This window comes from Rana temporaria, chromosome 4 (genome assembly GCF_905171775.1).
Source record: "Rana temporaria chromosome 4, aRanTem1.1, whole genome shotgun sequence".
Classification (NCBI taxonomy): domain Eukaryota; kingdom Metazoa; phylum Chordata; class Amphibia; order Anura; family Ranidae; genus Rana; species Rana temporaria.
Genome location: NC_053492.1, coordinates 145296624 through 145313251, shown reverse-complemented (window position 1 = coordinate 145313251; position 16628 = coordinate 145296624). Strand labels below are relative to the sequence as shown.

The 16628-nt window shown below is 41.1% G+C and overlaps 1 protein-coding gene across 2 annotated transcripts in view; it reads right to left on the bottom strand.

The window, feature by feature from the left end:
* NYAP2 (neuronal tyrosine-phosphorylated phosphoinositide-3-kinase adaptor 2) overlaps positions 1-16628 on the bottom strand; it is a 218756-nt gene that overhangs the window by 46836 nt on the left and 155292 nt on the right. The gene's annotated exons all lie outside the window — the stretch shown is intronic.

Here is a 16628-nt window from a genome sequence, read left to right as displayed (position 1 = left end):
TAACCAAGTCTATACAAACAGTCAAGCCAGTTATTAACATTTATGGTTATAGCCTGAAAAACTGAAGATTTAGGGCCAGATTCTCAAAAGAGATATGGCGGCGTATCTCCAGATACGCCGTCGTATCTCTGAGTCGCGCCATCGTATCTATGCGCCTGATTCTTAGAATCAGTTACGCATAGATTTCCCTTAGATCCGACAGGCGTAAGTTTCTTACGCCGTCGGATCGTAACTGCATTTTTACGCTGACCGCTAGGGGCACGTATGCTGATTTACACATCGAAATATGTAAATCAGCAAGATACGCAAATTCACGAACGCACGCCCGGCCGACGCAGTACATTTACGCCGTTTACGTTAGGCTTTTCCCGGCGTATAGTTACTCATGCTATATGGTGGCGTAAGTGCGGCGTACCAATGTTAGGAATGGCCGTCGTTCCCTCGACGAAATTTGAAAATTTTGCGTCGTTTGCGTAACTCGTCCGTGAATGGAGCTGGACGTAATTTACGTCCACGTCAAAACCAATACGTCCTTGCGGCGTATTAGGAGCAATGCACACTGGGAGATTTCCACGGATGGCGCATGCGCCGTTCGTGAAGAACGTCAATCACGTCGGGTCACAGAAGATTAACATAAAACACGCCCCCCTGTCCCACATTTAAAATTAGGCGGCCTTACGCAACTTACGAAGCAAGTGCTTTGAGAATACAGCACTTGCCCGTTAGGCGTAACGTAAATAGGTTACGTTATGCCCGCACAAAGATGCGCGCACCTATGAGAACCTGGCCCTTAGTGTTTGTCTGAGAAGGGATAAGCAAACTTTTATGCACAAATCAGATTTAATGGCAGATGCTTGGATTATTAGGCTAGCCACACACACTAAGGCCCCATACACACGATAGAATCCATCCGCTGAAAAATCCCAGCGAATGGGTTTCAGCGGATAGATTCTATGGTGTGTACAATCCAGCGGATCTGTTTCTATTTTTCTCCCATGCGATGGATTTCCAGCAGATAAATATTTGAAGACATGTCTTCAAATCTATCCGCTGGAATCCATCCCAACGGATTGATCCGCTGGTCTGTACAGACTCACCGGATCAATCCTTCCAAAGGGATCCCCCGCATGCGTCGTAATGATTCGACGCATGCGTGGAATTCCTTATATGACTGCGTCGCGCACATCGCAGCGTCATCATCGGGGCGACGGCGCGACACGTCATCGCCAGAGGATTTCGGCGCGGATTTCGATTCGATGGTGAGTACACTCCATCGCATCAAAATCCGCGCAAATCCTCGAGAGGATTTATCCGTGGAAACGGTCCGCTGGACCGTATCCGCGGATAAATCCTCCCGTGTGTACAGGGCCTTAGATTTAGCCCACAGGACTGAACAGGAGAAACCAATAGATTCCCCCATCCATGCTAAACAGTATGGATGGATGAATCTACTTTCCTGGCTATTGTATTCTGATTGCCCCTGCACCAATGGATGTCAAGAATACCAAATATTTCTATCTGGCTGTGAGCTTTCAGATAAAATTTGGCTTTGCAATTAGGCAGTCATGAATAATGTAACTCTTGTGCATGCAACAGAAGTTAGGCAAGCCATACATGGTTCGAATCTCAGAAACCGGCTGAGATTTGAACCGTTAATGGGCAGGCTGCATATACAAGTTGATCGATCGATCGATCAACTTGGGTACAGACAGCCGGTCAGATTATCTTGCGATTATCACTTTTATCACTATAGCAGCCACTAGCGATAATCACTGTCTTCCCCTGGCAGTGATGTCTTCTCCCACCCCCGCCTTGAGCTGGGAGAAGACAATGGCCAAGCAGGAGGGATTCCCGAACCAACACTGTATGTGTTGATGGAGGAATCAAGCTAATTTCTTTCCTGCAATCCATGGTTGCAGGAAAGAATTTAGCTCTGTGTATGATGGGCCTTACATCATCACAGTACCTGTCTCTGTACATCTTACAGATGAGCTGGTAGGGTAACCTGTACTCTGCATGTGCAAAACAGAGTACACAGAATGAAAGGCTAGACAAAAAGTATTTTTTTTGTAAAAGAGGCTATGCATGAAACAAGGCAGAAATATTTTATGTGATATGTATGGGTATGCCAGAAACCAAATAATTAGAAAATAATGCCTTTATCCATTTCTATATTTATAAAAAATAAAAAGAATTGTATCATCTCCCAAATATAATTCCACTTTGTATTTAGACAGTGTATCTTGAAGGCATTAGAGCCAAAAAAAAAAACCATCTGTTTAACATATTTTTATATTATATATATGTGAAATAATAGGATTTCACTGACTTGTAGATTTATTAATGTACTTGTTAGGCAGTTTGTCCTGTTATGTACTACTGTGTGTCGTTAGATTCAGAAATCATTCCTGAGATTTTTACAAGTGTGATAACATTGTATTGCTAATGATGGGTGTGAACATTAGTCAAAATATACATGGCACAGTATCACAAAACAATTGCCTGGTCTCACAGAGAATTGCACTTTGAAGTTTAACTCAGCTGTTCAAAAGGCAAATCTAAGAAGCGCCCATAGAATTTTACTACACAGGAGTTTTACTGTTTTTTCTGTCAACCCGTCTTTCAAATGAGCTTTTTCTAAAGGGTTTTAGTTCTTTTTCCTTTTGAAGTAAATTTCTGACTTGCTAATTTTTATTGGTATGACTCATTCTGTGGGTTCCTAAGGAGAAGTCCCAGTTCTTTAATTTGGGCACTGGAAGTCTGGCTTGTTCTGTCTATTTTACCCATTTTATAAACTTCTTGAGAAAGGTATCAATCCTTTCCTTTGTACACAAAAAGCTGTAAGTGTTTTATAGTAGTTGGATGGGGACTGCTTACCTTGATTGTCCCTGAATACATAGCCACAGACCCATGAGATTCTGGGATTTTATAATTAAAGAGTAACCTGAATCGGCCCAGTCCACCACACAGACACTCTCCAGCCCACCCTTATGCCCCATACACACTATAAGTTTTCCTGCAGGTTTTTCCCTTCAGGTTTACCAAAACCAGGTAGTGCAAGGGCCTGCCTGATTGCATACAAATTGAAACTCTTAAAGTTTGACCTCATATTAGATGGTTTTGGTAAACCTGAAGAGAAAAACCTGCAGGAAAACTAATAGGGGCAGATCCACAAAGTGAGTACGCCGGCGTATCTACTGATACGCCAGCGTACTTTCAAATTTCCCGCGTCGTATCTTTGTTTTGAAACCTTTAAAATAAGATACGATGGCATCTGGGTTAGATCCGACAGGCGTACGTCTTCGTACGCCTTCGAATCTAAGATGCAATTCTTCGGCGTCCGCTGGGTGGCGTTCCCATCGTAATCCGCGTCGAGTATGCAAATTAGCTATTTACGACGATCCACGAAACGTACGAGCGGCCGTCGCATTCTTTTACGTCGTCTCTAGTTGGCTTTTTCCGGAGTATAGTTAAAGCTGCTGTTTCATGGCGTATAGTTAAACCTGCTATGTTAAGTATGGCTGTCGTTCCCGTGTTTAATTTGAATTATTTTTTTTCGTTTGCATAAGTCGTCCGTGAATCGGGATGGACGTAATTTACATCCACGTCAAAACAATGACGTCCTTGCGACGTCATTTAGCGCAATGCACAGCGGCAGAGCGTATCTCAGATACGCTGCGCTGGGCCAGATCTTTGTGGATCTGCCCCATAGTGTGTATGGGGCTTCAGACATTCATTACCAGGGTGACATTTCTTACAACTAGTGGCACTGCTCTTGAAATGGCAAAAAAAAAAAAAAACTGTGCTCTACTTTGAAAGGCAGCTTCTTCCTTTTTATTTTCATCCATTTCTAAGCTACAGAATGTGCACATAACGCTGAGAAATCAATAAAGTGCATTAGCCGGTATCCCTTGCTACAAAAAAAACCAAAAAACCCTAAAGCACCATAATGCCTAATTTTGCTGATTTGACAATTTCTTGTCTAGGTGTTTGCTAGTGGGGTGAGTCTTGCCAATCACAGAAAAGTTTGATTAGTTCTCTTATTTCTGTTTGGGAGTCACTTAACAGCATTCTCCAACCAGAAAGTAAAAATTACAGAATTTGCTAACAGTGCCAAATCTGGTTTTGCAGCAGAACCATAAAACAGGTAGTCACTTATGATTGCACTACTTTACATGGTTGATTTTTGTATAAGGTGATGGTAGGATGTACATACCAAAGGTAATGTGTAAGGGGAGTAACGCATAACCAGTCAGAATCCATCATTTAAACTGACAGCAGTAGTCTAAAGTGTAACTGGTAACTATCCTTACTACATCTTGTACATTACCAGTGATCATTGTGCTGCCTAATTGAAAAGGCCTGTATGAGTGGATTTATGATGACTGGTGCCATCAGTTTGATGTATAAGAACTGCTGCACAATATATTATCTATAGGCTCAAACCTACAACACTAATGCCGCGTACAGACGGTCGTTTTTTAAAACGTCATTTAAAATGACCGTGTGTGGGGAAAACTTCGTTTTATGTCTTCTGAAAAACGACAAAAAAAAAATTCGAACATGCTTGAATTTTTTTGTGTCGTTTTTTGTGTCAATTAAAATGATAGTGTGTGGGCAAAACGATGTTTAAAACGACGTTTTTAAACCCGTGCATGCTCAGAAGCAAGGTATGAAGCTAGCTTCAATGGAAAAGAGTGCTGAACGTAACCGCACTTTGCTAGAGCATTTTGAAAAAACTACGGTGTGTTGGCAACGTCGTTTTTGAAAATGAAGTTTCAAAAACTTAGTTTTATTTCATGATTTAAAACGTCGTTTTTTTTCATCACAAAAAACGACCGTCTGTACGCGGAATTACATCTAAATATAAATCTTTCCATACCTCCCAACTAATTCTTTTATGAGACAGCCATTAAAGGGTAAAAAAGTGTTATATGTCAAGATTTTGTGATGTCTTTTTATCTTTTTTCATGAAAAATGCATATATGTGGCAACACAGCTAAGGCTTTGTCTTAACATCAGCCTAATTTTATCACAAACACTTTATACTCATATACTGTTATACATAAATTCCCTAAAAGCACTATAAAGATATATACTGCCCACAATATTAATACAATGCATTTACTGTCATGATATATTATGACCAAATTATAAGTCTATATGCTTTGGGGAACAGGCTCAAATAGTAGTGGCAGCAGTAAACCATGCATGAGACAGGGACACCCATAAATAGTCCAAACAGGTCATCCCTGCACTTTTATTCAGCATGGAAGCAAACACAGTTTAGTACAGGAGGATTTGGTACAGCAAGTCATGGGCGGAGCTTGTAAGGTTTACAATGGCAGCCCAGCCCATGTTCCAGGGGTCCCATGTGGCCTTCCAGGGTCATAGGGATGATTGAGGAGCTGGCACAGCCTAGTGATAGCATATACATAGCTGTACAGGAAGAAAGGGAGGGAGAGCTGCATATAGGAGCTATCTCCCAAGAGGACATTACTGACTCTGCGACACTCATTTATACAGCACCCTGCAGAGATGACTCTTTATCACAGCCAAGGTTCCTCCATGTCCTGAGGCTAAGGAGTGCTCTGAGGACAAAGAGAGGAGGGGGACCCCACAGAGAGGTTGTAATCAAAGTCTGAGGGTTTTCTCTACCTGAGGAGTGGGCTATTGGAGGGAAGCATGGAAAACCTGTATCCTAGCAAAAAGTCATCACCTGCTTTTAACTTTTTTAATTAATTTGGGCAGGTTCTACCCTCCATCCAGAATTGTCCTGTCTTCTGCTTTCGGCTCTGTTCTGGTGCAATACAGATGGGACAGGGACTTGGGCCGCAGTTCACCCTGTAGGAATGCCTGGTACAAATGCTAAAGTTATTCCCCATATAGGAGGCGCAACCCATGCAAAGGTATGGACCAGGGAAGACAAGCCGTTGTATCTTTTGTCGTTTACGTTGTACGTGAATATGACTAGGCGCAGGTTACATTCACGTCGTAGGCAGTGTTCTGGCGTATCTTAGGGAGTAGTTCGGACGTGATTCTGCGCATGCACACTGGGATGCGGCCACGGGACGGTGTTTACATCAGCTAAATGCATTTCTGGCACTTCAAAACAAAGAGTTCAATGGCTTACAGTATTTTTTTTCTAAAGCAGCTACAGCAGCTGCAGCCTAAGTAGACAATCAATCCCCTGCTAGCAGCTACACAGTGATACCTTTGATCTCTGTTGGGAAGTCGTGGTCTTTTTGTAGAAGTCCCATACACTGCAGGCTGAGTCAGACCTCTAGTTGCCATCTGCAAAGCTAATCCTCCCTGGTGATTAAAAATCTCTGACTCAGATTCAGCAGGGGGCATGTCAGACCTTTGCAGAGAGATCAATGTTAACAGACAGCGAGCAAGGGTCTTACTCTGCAGCATGCTGGCATGGGTCAGGCCTTTTTATTCAGGTTGTAGCAGTTTTATAAACAAATTGAATTATAGGATTGAACATATTGTGTATAAATGTACCAGGAATGTACAGTATCTCAAAAAAAGCGAGTACACCCCTCACATTTCTGTAAATATTTAATTCTATCTTTTCATGTGACAACACTGAATAAATTACACTTTTCTACAATGTAAAGTAGTGAGTGTACAGCTTGTATAACAGTGTAAATTTGCTGCCGCCTCAAAATAACTCAACACACAAAAGTGAGTACACCCCTAAGTGAAAATGTCTAAATTGGGCCCAATTAGCCATTTTCCCTCCACGGTGTCTTATGACTCGATAGTGTTACAAGGTCTCAGGTATGAGTGAGGAGCAGGTGTGTTAAGTTTGGTGTTATCGCTCTCACTCTCTCATACTGGTCACTGGAAGTTCAACATGGCACTTCATGGCAAAGAACTCTCTGAGGATCTGAAAAAAAATAATATTGCTCTACATAAATATGACCTAGGCTATAAGAAGATTGCCAAGATCTTGAAACTGAGCTGAAGCATGGTGGCAAAGACCATGCAGCGGTTTAACCGAACAGGTTGCATTCAGAACAGGCCTCACCATGGTTAACCAAAGAAGTTGAGTGCACATGCTCAGCGTCATATCCAGAGGTTGTCTTTGGGAAATAGACGTCACACACTGCATCAAATTGGTCTGCATGGCTGTCATTCCAGAAGGAAGCCTCTTCCAAAAATTATGCACAAGAAAGTCTAAAAACAGTTTGCTAAAGACAAGCAGACTAAGGACATGGTTTAGGGGAACCATGTCCTGTGGTCTGATGAGACCAAAATGAACTTGTTTAGTACAGATGGTGTCAAGTGTGTGTGGTGACAACCAGGTGAGGAGTACAAAGACAATTGTGTATTGCCTACAGTGAAGCATGGTGGTGGGAGTGTCACGGTCTAGGGCTGCATGAGTGCTGTCGGTACTGAGGAGCTACAGTTCATTGAGGGAACCATGAATGACAACCATGTACTGTGACATACTGTAGCAGAGCATGATCCCCTCCCTTCGGAGACTGGGCTGCAGGGCAGTATTCCAACATGATAATAACACCAAACACAACTCGAAGATGACCACTGCCTTGCTAAAGAAGCTGAGGGTAAAGGTGATGGCCAAGCATGTCTCCAGACCTAAACCCTATTGAGCATCTGTGGGGCATCCTCAAACAGAAGGTGGAGGAGCGCAAGGTCTCTAACATCCACCAGCTCCGTGATGTCATCATGAAGGAGTGGAAGAGTGGCAACCTGTGAAGCTCTGGTGCACTCCGTACCCAAGAGGGTTAAAGCAGTGCTGGAAAAAAAGGTGGCCACACAAAATATTGACACTTTGGGCCCAATTTGTACATTTTCACTTTGAGGTGTACTCACTTTTGTTGCCAGCGGTTTAGGCCCCATACACACGAGAGGATTTATCCGCAGATACGGTCCAGCGGACCGTATCCGCGGATAAATCCTCTCGAGGATTTCAGAAGATTTCTATGCGATGGCGTGTACACACCATCGCATTGAAATCCGCGCTGAAATCCTCTGCCGATGACGTGTCGCGCCGTCGCCGCTATTATGACGCGGCGACGGGCGCGACGCTGTCATATAAGGAATTCCACGCATGCGTCAAATCATTACGACGCGTGCGGGGAATCCCTTTGGACGGATGGATCCGGTAAGTCTGTACAGACGAGCGGATCCATCCGTTGGGATGGATTCCAGCAGATGGATTTGTTGAGCATGTCAGCAAATATCCATCTGCTGGAAATCCATCCCAGGGGAGATTTATCCGCGGATAAATATCCGACGGAGTGTACACACCATAGAATCTATCCGCAGAAACCCATTTGATGGGATTTATCTGCAGATAGATTCTATGGTGTGTATGGGGCCTGAGACATTAATGACTGTGTGTTGAGTTATTTTGAGGGGGCAGAAAATGTATGCTGTTATACAAGCTGTACACTCACTACAAAGTGTAATTTCTTCAGTGTTGCCACATGAAAAGATATAATAAAATATTTACAAAAATGTGTGAAGTGTACTCACTTTTGTGAGATACTGTATTTAGTTGATTTAAAGTTATTTTTCATTTGGATTGTGATCAGTTGGCGTCCTGTGTCAGTGCTATCAATGTTGATGCGTTTGGTTGGTATAGTATGCCTTTTTTTGCTAAAGTAGCTGATTACAGTATTGTATACAATGTTATTATTGGGTGTATTAGTCTAGCTTTCCAATTAACCAAAAAATGATGTCCTTATTTTATACCTTCCTGCTGATTTTTGGACAGGTATGGTAGCAGAAAGAGTTTACAGCCCCCAGTAGCTTCAGAACACATTTTCATTTGTATGATAATAAGGATAATATTATGTCACTTTTACATGTTGAGGTACATTTTAGCTAAAATTATTCTGTTTTGTAGAGTTTCAGTTAGAACATTTTCTATTTAAAATAAATACAATACATTTTCCCATTAGAACAATTGTGTCAGTTTCTCCATTACTTCACAGATTTATAATAGCTATTTCAAACTTGCTGTTGTTTTAGAGAATATGGATTTTGAGAGGATGTATCAAACCTGCATTGTTAAAAATGCTGTACATGTGGGAATGATGTAAATGTGGGGAAACAACAGAATATTTTATAGTTTGGATTATTTTCAGAATATTTTGTGGATGATCAATTTGATGCTTTGCTGAAAAAACATTCAGTTGAAATATTAGATGACAATATATTTTTAGCTGCTATTGCATGTTGTCTTTCCTATTCTCCTTTGCATGCTCTATATTATTATAGATATGGGATAATAGGGTCAGATGGGGCAACAATTAAATGTCTACAGACTGTAAGGCCGCATACACAGGATCGGTCCATCCGATGAGAACGGTCCGAAAGACCGTTCTCATCGGTTAGCCGATGAACCTGACTGATGGTCCGTCGCGCCTACACACCATTGGTTAAAAAAACGATTGTATCAGAACCCGGTGACGTAAAACACAACGACGTGCTGAAAAAAACGAAGTTCAATGCTTCCAAGCATGCGTCGACTTGATTCTGAGCATGCGCTGGTTTTTAACCGATGCTTTTGCATACTAACGATCGGTTTTGACCTATCGGTTAGGCATCCATTGGTTCAATTTTAAAGCAAGTTCGAATTTTTTGGACTGAAGGTTAAAGAACCTATGGGGCCTACACACGATCGGTTTGGACTGATGAAAACAGTCCTTCAGACCGTTCTCCTCTGGCGATCCTATCGTGTGTACGCGGCCTAAGAGACATCGCTGGCCCTCAGACCTGGGAGGTAATAAAGCAATAGATGTTACTGTCACCGTGGTTAGAGCCAGGGGTGTAAATAAAGGGGATTCGAAGGTCTAATCTCCCACCCCCAGAGCATACTGGCCCATCCCAAGTATCACTGGGCTACATTAAGAAGAAGCGCCATAGCTGAATACACTGTTGAATTGCCAGGCGCACATGTAATGCATATTTATGTTTTGTAATGCATATGAAAGGAGCTTCTCTTTCTTCTAGTGCATGTATGAGTAAATAGCTGTTGGTTAGACTTTTACTTCCTGTCCCTGCTAGCAGAGACAGAAACCCTAGACTGAAAAACTGCAATATCTTTATAAAGATAATTTTCCATGAAGTAGAGAGGGAATTTGACCACATGACCGTCCATGCAGTAGCTTCTGCTCCTCCTGTATCAATCAGACTAGAAGCAGAGAACAATAGAAAAGTGTTCCTGGGTTCTAATAGTTTAACTGTTTCTGCCCATAGCTTGTGTTTGAATCTATAGAGTAGTGATAGAAGTTTCTCTGTATTATTGATCTTATTTCACATGCATAATGCCATACAGATAGTTCTGTGTGTAGTGGTCCCCTTGTTCTATATCATTAGGTAAAACTCTTTATTAAATAAGAGCTGATATACAGGTCCTATTACTTCTGGTCTGGGATTCTATAGGTAGCTTCAGCTCAGGGCTCAATAAACAGCATAGCGCAAAACTAGGTTACTCATGTGACAACCCATATTGTATATAGTGTGCAGCGTGTTAGTAAACTAACTAAACAGTTTGTGATAGACATGAAACTATCAGAAAGGCTGATGTTGATTAATATATTCATTAGAGATTTGATTTTGGAGAAAATTAGCTAGAGGTCACAAAAGATTATTAGGGATATGCAATTAGCGGACCTCCAGATGTTGCAGAACTACAAGTGCCATGATGCATAGCAAGACTTTGAGATTCACAAGCATGACACCCAGAGGCAGAAGCATGATGGGACTTGTAGTTTTGCAACAGCTGGAGGTCCGCTAATTGCATATCTCTGTGTTAGGCCTACAGAAATATGATAAATTGCAACACTGAATATCTAATCTAAAGAAAAGTTGGTGGTTCCCAGATCTAATGCCGCTTACACACGATCGGATTTTTCATCGGGAAAAAAACTTGGATAGTTTTTCCGATGGAATTCCGCTCAAACTTGGCTTGCATACACACGGTCACACATAAGTTCTCTGAACTTTCGTCTGTCAAGAACGCGGTGATGTACAACACTACAACGAGCCAAGAAAATTAAGTTCAATGTTTCCAAGCATGCGTCGAATTGTTTCCGAGCATGCGTCAGAATTTTGCGCGTCGGAATTGCTACAGACGATCGGATTTTCCGATAGGAATTTTTTCCATCTGAAAATTTGAGAACCAGCTCTCAATCTTTTCTTTTGGCGGAAATTCCAACAGCAAAAGTCCGATGGAGCATACACGCGGAATTTCCGTTCAAAAGCTCACATCAGACTTTTGCTGTCCGAATTTCCGATTCTGTGTACGGGGCATTAGGGGACCGAGATGATAAAGCAAATACACTTAATGCACATGGAAGTTGAAAAGTTGTTTTAAAAAAAAACACCTTATTATCCACTATCACTGAGAAAGAGAAATACGTTTTTCTTTTCCTAGGCTTGTCCTAGCAAGAACCTTGCTGGGAGATATTTTTTTGCCGAGGAAACCGGTCGTGTGTACATTTTCGTTGAGGAAACTGTCGAGAACCTCGACGAGCCAAAAGAGAGCAAGTTCTCTATTTCCTCGATGGGAGTCTGATTTGGCTCGTCGAGTTTCTGGTCGGGCTGGTTTTCGTTGAGAAACTCGAACGTCTGTATGCTAAGAAACCTGCGCTTGCTCAGATTAAAGTATAATGCCGCGTACACACCATCACTTTATGTGATGAAAAAAAATGACACTTTCTGTGAAGTAAAAAATGACGTTTTTGAAACTTCAATTTTCAAAGACGAAGTTGCCTACACACCATCGTTTTCTCACAATGATCTTGCAAAGTGAGGTTACGTTCCACCACGTTTTACCATTGAAGCTTGCTTCATAAGTAGCTTCTGGGCATGCGTGGATGAAAAAACGTCTTAGAAAACGACGTTTTTTGCTACACACGGTCAATTTCTGTGAAGTAAAAAGTGCACTTTTGAAAAACGACACATAAAATTGAAGCATGCTTCAATTTTTTTTGGTCGTGTTTTACAAGACATAAAACGACGTTTTCCCCCACACTCAGTCAATTAAAGTGACGTTTTTAAAAACGTCATTTTTTTTCATCACATAAAGTGATGGTGTGTACGCGGCATAAGACGGGAGTAAAAGTAGCATTTGTAATGGAGATAACACATTTTTAAAGCTGTAACAGACTGAAAGGTGCAAATCGTCTCTTACCAAATCGTCTCTTACCAAACTTTTATTTAACACGCAAACACATGAGATTAGCAAAACCAGCCCCAAGGGTTGTGCCATTGGAATCGAACTTCCCCTGCCGTTGTATGTGTTGTATGTCACCGCGTTTGAGAACGAGGAGATTTTGGCTTGACTATGTGTACACAAAGCAAGCTTGTTGAGTTCCTCGACAAGCCTAACAAGGAAATCAACGAGGAAAACGATGTGTTTCGCCCGTCGAGTTTCTCGGTCGTGTGTACGAGGCCTGACAGTGGGTCTCAGTTTGCTTCAACAGAATCTGAAAGGTTTACTAAAGTCTATGATTTTGAGCATACAATGTTCAGTTCTAACAATCTATAGTCTAACTGACAGATAGAGAACTGTTCAAGTTATGAAACATTTGTTTTCAAAGGCAAAGCAAAGTGGAAGACATTTATACACTGTTATTCGGGAGTACATAGATACACCACTTGATGGCGTAGAACTACTAAATCTTCTTCTCATTAGTAGTTAAATGCATTAGCACAGTATTAAACCCAAAAGCAAACATTTATTATATTGCAGCTTACCAATTCTTAGATATGATGGCTACATTGATGCAGGGAAATCCACATCCAATTCGCATAAGTGTGAACCCAGCCTTAAAGTAGAACTATAAGCAAGACATTTTTTTCATTTTGGATAGAGTAATTCCCATTGGGGAGATTTCCCTTCCTGCCTCATAGCCAAAACAGGAAGTGAGAGGAAATCCCTCCAAAGTTAGACAATCCCTGGTTTTCACCAGAACTAGTGTCCTTATTGGAAGATTTCCAATCTATTACTTTAATTGTACTTTAACACAGATCACCAGGTGAAAACAAAGGACAAAAGCTAGGAAAAAAAATAATACAACGACCACATATAATGATTGGTAAGATGCAATATATAACATTTTTGGTTTGGGGTTTAACATAGCTTTGATCATGGAAACCACAGGTCATTTTACCTATATTGCTTATATCAAAATTGGGAAAGTAAATAGCACACATGGACTAAACACTACGACAGTGTGAAAAGTGAATTAACTGTGTTCCATTGTTTACATGTAGACTGGGTCAACAAAGCTGCCAAGTGTCATTTTTAAAAGACAATGTGCATTATCCCACTTGGTGCAAAATGAGAATATGTGTGTAGGATAGAGAGGGGCTCAGGCATGTTCGGGATCCTAGTCCCAACCCACCTGCCTGATCCCACCAGGAAGCCAACACTGCACTGTGATTAGCAGACATTTCTCAATCTGTGCAGCTGCAGACCAGGAAATGTCTCACTGCCTGTGATTAGCGGTGTGCAGTGTCGACTTCCTGGCGGGATCGGGCAGGTGGGTTGGGACTAGGATCTCGAATGCGCCAAGTCCATTCCTAGTTTAGGAATATCAGAAGACAGGTTAAAATATCAGGTGTAAAAGTGGGTGCTCAGATATCAGAAAAAAAACGCAGATTCTACAAACATGAATACAGTGACCCCAGAAAAACAATGATACATTGATTACAAAATGTGGTGAGCAATCATACTTTTTTTTATAGTATGAGGAAGGCTCTAGACAAAGATATCCTAAGGTATTGACAGTCACTTACAATAACTTACAGGGTTCATGCCAGGAAGTTTCTAGTTTACTTCTGACACTGATGGAGTGGCAGCTCTATGTCTTTCTTTAACACCCACATAGATTTAATGATTAAAAGGTTATATGCCGAATGTCATTATTAGGGAAAAAGCACTTGACATTAAATAGCATCTCGTGTCCTCATTTGGGCATTTAAATCATATTAAAGGGCATTATATCACACCCTCCATTGGATAACACAAATGACTGGAAGTCATTCGATTAAGGAAGCCTGTGCTTTCTTTGAGTTGAGACTAAGGGAGTGAGGGTGTGCACTGCAATTCTGTATTTAATAGCCTAACACATGGTGCTCAAATCACTTTTACCAGCTCATTTTGCCAGCTAGATAAAGTAATGGATTCCTCTCCACAAATCATTGGCAGAATGTAGATTTTTATACTCCAATTTTATGTAAATGGGATATTAAATTAAAGTATTAAAGGAATACATGAATATAATCGGTAAGATGCTGAGAATAAAGCAGTAAAAAAAAGTAAAAAGAGAAGTATGGATTTGCGCCTCTACAATGAGGACCGAGCAATCGAACCCTGCTGATCATTCGGTTCTCACAGCTCCATGAGCAGAGAGCTGCAGACGGTCAGTCGCAGCTCTCTGCTCCCTTCTCGCTCATTGGAGCACTGAGCTGTATAGGGGGCGGAGGCAGCCGGCTCAGACTCTCAGTGGCTCGCTGAGAGGCTGAGCCGGGTGTTAGTCCAGGCACCTGTCGGATCCCCACTTACATTGTCCTGATGATGCAGTGCCTGGACTGACTTCTGTGATGTCATCAGAAAGCCAACTTCAGCCCACTCTTTGCAGAAAACAGGTAACAGAATGCAAAACGAACTGCACGCCTGTGATCCATAGGTGAAGTACAGCCAAACAAGTTTTGGCTGTACTTCTCCTTTAATTTTTTTTTTTTTAGTATTGGATACACAGTAAAGTCATACTCTCTATACTTCCACCATGGTCAACATAAGCTAAAATCAAGGACAATACAACAGCAAAAAGTACACTGGTGCTTGTTGGTCGTTTACAGCAAGAAAACTGCATAATTATTCAGAAACTATGCTGCCCATACATACTGTATTAGACATATACAAGTCTGAGACGTCTGAGACGCCCTCAGAGGAAGTCCGGAAGTGACGAAACGCGTCAGTGCCGTGGTCTCATCGCTATACCAGGAAGTGACGTTGTGCGCTCCACCGAGGTATACCCGGAAGTGTTTGCCATCATACAGATGGCTGGCGGTACCGGTAATTACACCTCTTGTGTACTGAGCATATATGCATTCACACTTCTGCTGGCATTGAATTGTTAATCTGTACGTATATATTGAGAAGGAGGCACAGGGGGAATCAATAAAGTTTTAAACAATTTCAAACAGTATCACGCTATGGAGTGTATTCTGTTATTGTTTACATGAGCCCAAGTGGATCCCATCTCTATATACTGCGTGAGGAGATTCAAATAAGGAGAGAAGAAAAGTTGCTGGGATTTGAAGGCAAATTATACTTATCCTTGTGGTAAGTGCATCCCCAAGAGGGGCTTCCTGTGTTCACATGGTGGTATACTGGTGATTGGTGGACTGTGAAGAGGATCTGTCATTTAATGCAGTACACTTCTTTGAGCACCTCTCCTCATCTTATCTACATTATCTTCCTTTATGATGAGTACTACATAAAAAAGTTTGTTCACCTCAACGAGAACAAAAAGCGCTTCTACAATACTTATCGGACTTATTTTGTTCTTTATTTATTGCTGTTATATATACAAGTCTGGCCCATAAAATTATAATTGGGAAGCTTCTGAAGATACTATTTTTGCTGACCAATCACTGAAAACTTGAGAGGAATTTTCCCAGTTGACTGCTATTGTTCCTCCTCTGCCAGGAGCATCTGTTGAGTATGCAAAGGTGAGCAGGTAGACAAATAGATTGTGTGCATGTATGAAAGCTCTTTTCTCAGTCAAATGACCATATACTATCCCTATACATGACAGTTAGAAATTGAAAACAAAAATGGTATTAGTTAATATGTGCAATGTCACCATTGTTCCTTGTATTATTGTTTTAAAAGAAAAGCAAGATAATAATTTGATTGACCGGCTTATTGCCAACTAGGATTCCCTGGAACTGGGGGATCTTCCTGAGGTTGCTAGAGATTCCTTCAGCAGTAAACAATGATGAATTGATCTCCTACCTGCACTGACCACAAGTGCAACGGTGCACTTCTATGCTGACAATTAATGTTAGGGGACATCATCAGTTTTACTTCTCTGTTTATTTTCAATTATTGTAATTTATTTAATTTTACTAAGGATTTTGTTGTACAGAGCAGGAGGGTGTAAAAATAATCCTGCCCTGGGTGTGAAATATGCTAGGTATACCATATTACTTATTTCTATATTCAAAACATTCTACAATTTACTGTTCACGCTAACATACCGCAAATTGTAGCTAAAAATATTTTTAGCAGGTGTTCCTCAAGACCAGAAAAATGCTTCAAGGTAAAAAATATTGGGAGAGGTTGTGGTCGAATATAATCAATACAAACATTTCCAGTAGTTAAACAGTACATTTATTTCTAGTAATCTATAAATCTGACCTGAAAACAGGAACAGAAGGACCAGAAAAAAAGAAACATTAGCTGCCCTGTATAAAGAGACCATGTGCTATTAGCCTAGGCTAGATTGTTTGGGAGCAGAGGCATTTTATTTTATTATGTCAAGAATTACATTTTTTTTAATGTTTTTTCACATTTTATTTTTTAATAAAAATAGAATTTAGCAATGCTACAGTAATATGTGAAAAAA